This window comes from Lithobates pipiens, unplaced genomic scaffold (assembly GCF_037356315.1).
Source record: "Lithobates pipiens isolate NorthernLeopardFrog02 unplaced genomic scaffold, aLitPip1_a1.2 Scaffold_28, whole genome shotgun sequence".
NCBI classification, from domain to species: domain Eukaryota; kingdom Metazoa; phylum Chordata; class Amphibia; order Anura; family Ranidae; genus Lithobates; species Lithobates pipiens.
In genome coordinates, this window is record NW_027507789.1 from 171,056,961 (window position 1) to 171,064,111 (window position 7,151).

Genomic DNA, 7,151 nt, shown 5'->3' on the forward strand with positions numbered 1-7,151 from the left:
AAATAACTCAACACACAGCCATTAATGTCTAAAACCCTGGCAACAAAAGTGAGTACACCCCTAAATGAAAATGTCCAAATTGGGCCCAAAGAGTCTGAAACATGTTGTCTTGACAACCGCTCTACTAGTCAGGAGGAGTTAATTCACTCACAGGCTTTCACTCTCGGCCACGAGTTACACAGTGGCACATGAGGAGGAAGTGGAGGCTGCTCTATACATCCCCCATTCATATCACTCGTTTTTGGGAGCCAACCCATTCTATCAGGCCAGGAGAGGAGACATCCACCTTGCTGTAGATGCAATTTTCAGATCCATGTTTGTGAGTGTAAACCTTTTTTTGTATTTGTATTTTAGTAATTAATAGTATCACACTAAGGTAGCTTTGCGCTCTCTTTTCTTTGTATCATGGGGATCATGCTCTGCTTCAGTATGTCACAGTACATGTTGGCATTCATGGTTCCCTCAATGAACTGTAGCTCCCAGTTCCTGCAGCACTCATGCAGCCCCAGACCATGACACTCCCACCACCATGCTTGACTGTAGGCAAGACACACTTGTCTTTGTACTCATCACCTGGTTGCCGACACATACGCTTGACCCCATCTGAACCAAATGAGTTTATCTTGGTCTCATCACACCACTGGACCTGGTTCCAGTAATCCATGTCCTTAGTCTGCTTGTCTTCAACAAACTGTTTGCAGCCTTTCTTGTGCATCGTCTTTAGAAGAGGATTCCTTCTGGGATGACCCCTTCAACCTCTGCAGCAATGCTGGCAGCACTCATAAATCTATTTCCCAAAGACAACCTCTGGACATGACGCTGAGCACATGCACTCAACTTCTTTGGTCGACCATGGCAAGGCCTGTTCTGATTGTCCTGGTAAATCACTATATGGCTTTGGTCAACATGCTGCAGCTCAGTTTCAAGGTCTTGGCAATCTTCTTATAGCCTAGGCCATCTTTATGTACAGTAACATTTTTTTTTTCAGAACCTCAGAGGGTTCTTTGCCATGAGGTGCCATGTTGAACTTCCAGTGACCAGTATGAGAGAGTGAGAGCAACACCAAATTTACCACACCTGCTCCACATTCATACATGAGACCTTGTAACACTAACAAGTCATATGACACCGGGGAGGGAAAATGGCTAATTGGGCCCAATTTGGATATTTTCACTTAGGGGTGTACTCACTTTTGTTGCCAGCGGTTTAGACATTAACCTCCCTGGAGGTATGATTATGTCCAGAATTTTGTACCAAAAGTGGTACAATTTTTTGCATGGAAATTTGGTGTTATATATTGTAGGCCTGCAATTCTTAGTAATTACTTAAACCTTACCAAACAAGAATCTAGTAGACATCCCAGATGTGATTAAGTTTGAAACACAAAATCATGAATTATAATCTAATAAATAATGTAATTTTATTCAATAATGTAATACAAAATAACGAAATTTTTCAAACAAAGAAAATTCTATAAACATCCTGAGTGTGATAAATTTCGAAACAAGGTACAGTAAACAGTCCGACGTCACAATCGGGACAATGGAACCTGCTTTCTTTTCAGACTTTCTTTCCATTGCCATCTCTCTTTGAACAGCAAACCACGCACCTCCTGGTAGGTGCTGCCTTTTTTGCGGTTGACGGTATGTAGTCCATATAGTGAGGACCAGTCAGGCAATCTGGGTTGGCAACATCAACAGCACGTTGTCCAGGTGTGTTCACAGCTATTGATGGCGTCTGGTGGTTGACAAAAATCTGTTCAGCCACCTTCCAGATAAAATCAGAATGAACAAGAGGCTTGCCACTCTTTGCTCTGCACATGATATATGCATTCCAAAGGCATTGTTCCAGAAGAAAATTTTCTTATAATTTTTTTTTTGCTGTTTGCGCATAGCCGGATAAAATGTCATTGCCTGATCGGCTCTGTCGACACCTCCCATGGTGTTATTATAGTCTACCATGACTTGTGGCTTCAGAACATCTTTCCCACCTTTTGTGTGGACCATGGAAGTGGAGGTATTGTGCACAGTACTCATGAGACACGCATCCTTCTTGCCTCGCCATCACATTACCATCATCTTACCCTTCTGGCAGGCAGCCATTTCTCTGGCTTTTAGTTTTTTTCTTGGCAAACATAGATGGCATGTCACGTCGGTTAGACCTAATGGTACAATACACATCAGCCTTGTTTTGTAGCAAAACCTCAAACAGTTTCGGAGCCATATAGAAATTGTCCATGGTCACACAATATCCCTGGTTCAGCAATGGCTCCAGCAGTGTAAGGACAGATGATGTGGCAATCCCATAGCCGCTGTACCTGGGGTTGAACTTCATGCCTTTACCGGTGTAAACGACCGAATTCCAGATGTACCCAGTGGATGACTCACAGAGCATGTAGGATTTGATGCCAAACCACGCTCTTTTGGATGCAATAAACTGTATCCAGCTTAGGCGTCCCTTGTAGGCCATCAAACTTTCATCCACACTGACGTCCCTATCTGGCACGTAGGTCCTCTGGAAATTGGTCACAATAATTTGGCATACCTCCCAGATTTTTTTTAGTTTGGGCACATGATGCGTGGCCTCATCAAATTCTTCCTTGTTCGTGAAGTGGAAATACTTCATGATGAAGGAAAACTGATACTTATTGGTGGTCCAGTACCATTTCTGGAGTGGTTTCACCACCACCCCCTGAAGAATGATGAGTCCCAGAAACTGCCAGATGTCCTCTTTGGTCACCGGTTCCCACATTCTGCTTCTGGAAACCTGGCATGCAGCGTAGTGGATTGCTGCTCTTGGTAGCGATTTGTCTCTGTGACAATTTTTTCAATTACCTCCTCAGTGAGGAATAAATACAGGTATGCCAGAGGGTTGTCACGCTCAACATCTACCTTCATCCCAGGTGATCCAGTGAAAGGGAATCCTGGTCCGTATTGCAGTCAATAGGACACCAAGTGCGCACATCGCTGAGGTCAGGTGCAAGATCATCAACATTGTCACTTGCCAGATCAGTGTCAGACGACAAATCTCCCCATGACTCACTATCGCTCAGTTCCGTGAGCAACTCTGTGTCGCTGTCGCTGTCACTCAACTGGTCTAAAAGCGCTTTTGTAGTAAATTGGCGCTTTTTTGATGCCATGTTATAAATATTTTATGGGCACAAATTACAGTAAATGGCAGGCAAGAGGCACTGTATATTGATCAAGTGTCAGATCTGAGCTGATACAGTGTAATCTTCTCAGATTACAATGTATCACCTCTTTTTATGTGTGTGTCACATTTGAATTTCCCGCCCAGTTCTGCTCCCATGCACCGCTGCTGCTCGCAGGGAACAGAACCAGGAAGTCAGATGTCGTGATCTCGCCAGCGATCTTGATGGCAATCACAGCAGAGGATGTCGCTGGATCGCCAGGAGAAGGTAAGGGGCTCCGCTGACAGCTCTGCAATGTTACCCTGTGTAACACGGGGTTGCCGATCCTTGCAGAGAAAATCAACCCTGAGTCACGCTCGGGAATACTGCCAGGGAGGTTAATGGCTGTGTGTTGAGTTATTTTGAAGGGAAAGCTAATTTACACTGTTATACAAGCTGTATACTCAATACATTACATTGTAGCAAAGTGTAATTTATTCAGTGTTGTCACATGAAAAGATATAATAAAATATTTACACAAATGTGAGGGGTGTACTCACTTTTGTGAGATACTGTACGTATGTGTTGAAAACTAGTAACATCAAAATTAATTATACAACTTGACTACAAAGAAAAAAATAGAATTAATGTTGCAACTACAATTATACTTTAAAAGCTACAATGAGGAGGTTGGAAACCTAATTACAATTTTGCACCAGCAAACTAAAAATGTTTAATGATTCTTTTATAATACTAGCTACTATGGATACAGATTTATTAAACCCAGATTCAGCCCTCCTCTAACCCAAAGGGTCATTACCCCCCAACCTATTTGTTCAGTAATGAACACTCCTCCTGAGTAGGGATGAGCCGAACACCCCCCAGTTCGGTTCACATCAGAACATGCGAACAGGCAATAAATTTGTTCAAACATCTGAACACCGTTAAAGTCTATGGGACTGAACATGAAAAATCTAAAGTGCTAATTTTAAAGGCTTATATGCAAGTTATTGTCAGAAAAAGTGTTTGGGGACCTGGGTCCTGCCCCAGGGGACATGTATCAATGCAAATTTTTTTTTTTTTTTAAACGCCCGTTTTTTCGGGAGCAGTGATTTTAATACTTATGCCGCATACACACGAGCGGAATGCCCGACAGAAAAAGTCAAATAGAAGCTTTTCATCGTATATTCCGATCGTGTGTATGCCTCATCTGACTTTTGTTTTGAAAATTCTGACGGACCTAGAAATAGAACATGTTCTATATATTTCCGACGGAACCAATTCCTGTCGGGGAAACCGCTCGTCTGTATGCTGTTCTGACAGACCAAAAACAACGCATGCTCTGAAGCAAGTGAGACGGAAGCGATCGGTGTGGTAAAACTAGCGCTCGTATTGGCGCTAGCACATTCCTTACGCTCCTTACGCTGCTAATCTGCTGATCTTTTCTTCTTTATAATGCTAGAAGAATGAAGTTGTTTCGCTGTTCATATTCAAACAGAGTTCTCAACTGATTTCTTCATTATTTATCCTCATCTCATGAATAATATTACATTTTTTAAAAGCCTGATCTCCATAATAATAATGTTTACAATTATTTTTTATAGTCATCTTTTAGAATTTTTTATTTCATCAAGATTTATTTTAGGATTACTTAAAATAATTTTCTAGTAATCTCCATATAATTTTTTTTTTTGTGTGTCAAGTTACCACAATAACATTATTATCTTGAATTTTTTATTAACCTCAAGAAGGTTGGTGTCCCTTGTTAATTTAACATTGTCTTTTTGAAATGTACCTACCTACTCACAAATAAACTGTCCTTTTTGAAGAAAAACACATAGGAAAGTATTTATTAAAAATAAAATATCCATTTATTCTGAGTAACAAAATAAAGAGGAAGTCAACTTTTGGAATTTGCAAAGCCTTTTGGCCCCAGGGCACACATCAAGTTTGTGGAAAAGAAAATTGGAAGCTTGAGGAGTCCATATAATAGGGAGCACAATCTGGTCCAGGAATCCCAGATGACAGGACCAGCAGCAGATGACATATCTGTCCGCAGGCTGTGGTACTACACCAGCCTGTGTCTTCTGTCAGACCAGACTGAACCCAGGCCATCACTTTTTTGTCTTCCCTGCAGCCTTCCCTGCAGCCTTCCTTGGAGGCTGTGGCTCTTGTGGCGGACTTGTGGCAGGAGGAGGAGGAGGAGGAGGAGGAGGAGGAGGAGGAGGAGAATGGGCTTCCTCATATATGTTGCTGTACTAAGTCAGCTGGCCCCTCAACCCTTTCTGAAGGGCATCAAAAAAAATTCCCTCACAGAAGAGGCATTGGCCCTTCTCCAATTCCAGCAACATGGTGGCTAGATAGCAGTCATAGGCCTCTTCAGCTTTGGGGGGCTCCTGAGAAAATCGCTGGCTTCCCTAATGAGGCCGAGTGCTGCCTCCTCCGTCATTCTCCCCTTCCTGGGCCTTTTGGTGGTAAGGCAAAGGGGAGCTACCTGGGATTGGGTGCGGCTCCTACTGGGCCCAGCCACCTCCTGGCTGCCACAGGCATGACCTCCTCCTGGCTGACGCTTTCCAGACCATCATCCTGGCTGAGCTCATCCTGTGTATAAAAAAGGGACATAGTTTTAGTTTTTGCTTCATCAATCACACACAATTTTCAGCTCATGACTTGCAAATTGAATGTAAATAAATAGAAAAGGCTATCATTCTGACCCCAGCATTTTTCAAGCTGGTCACAAAAATTTTTGACCACTACTGTCTAGTGATATGTATACATCATTTTTTGGATTTCATTGATCATTGAATCATTGAATCATTGATTTGTAAGCAATTATATCATCTAGGTAACATCATTAATATTAGAACAATAAATATGTCTAAAAATAATATACCTGACTACAGCTGGATGCATCCACTTCTTCCAGGATGGAAGGCTCAGGCTGTTCCTTGTCAGCCTCTGCTGGGGTTGAGGGAACGGTGGAGGGAAGGCTGCAGGGAAGGGTTGAAAGAGATTCCCTGGCTTCAGTCTGGTCATCCAGAAACCGCAGTTTGTTGAAGTACCACAGCCTGGGGACATAAACATCCTCTGCTGATGCTCCTGATCGGTGTGATTTCTGGATTTTATTATGCTCCTTCTTATACATGTTCCTCAAGATCCCAATTTTATTTTCCAAAAACTTCATGTTTGCATTGGGGACCCGAGTCTTCACAAATTCCAGTAGTTTCTCCAGCGATGACCTCCTAGTTTGTTTATTATAATATAAGCTGTGTTTCACCTCCCACAAATTCCTATTATCCTTGTATCTGTCTATGAAACTGGCCATAAATTCTGGGTCATTAAAGTGATTCTGGGATTTAAGACATAAAACAGTACGTCATCCGTGAATGCGGCTAACTTGTGTGTCCCCTCCCCAACTCCCACCCCCCAATATTGGAGTTTTCCCTTACCGTCTCCAGAAGTGGTTCAAGTGCCTGGTTCCGTTGTGCATCCTAAAGGGCGGGGATGGTGTTCCATTGACTCTTATAGCAGCAGTTGGATTACTATAGATTACCTCTATCCAGCTCAAAATTCTAGGGCCAAAACCCATTCCCTCCAGAGTACCCATCATGAATCCCCAGTCTGCTCTGTCGAAAGCTTTTTCAGCATCAATTGAAAAGAGTAGACTGGGGATTCCACTCTCCTGCATTTTCTGGAGCAATAGCAATGTTCTTACTCCATTAACTTTTCCTTCCCTTCCTACTACAAATCCCACCTGATCTGGATGGCCTAGACTCGGTATTAACTTTTTTATTCTGAGGGCCAACACTTAGCAAACAGCTTAGTGTCTGTGTTCAGTAATGAGATTGGTCTATAATTAGAGAAGATTTTACTTTCTTTCCCTTCTTTCAATACAGTGGTAATTGTAGCTGTTGAACCTTCTTTGCTCAATCCATATCTACTTCCCAGTCCATTAAAATATGCACAGAGTTTTGGGGCTAATATTTCTCTGGGGGGCGTGGCCTAACTCCGGACGAAGATG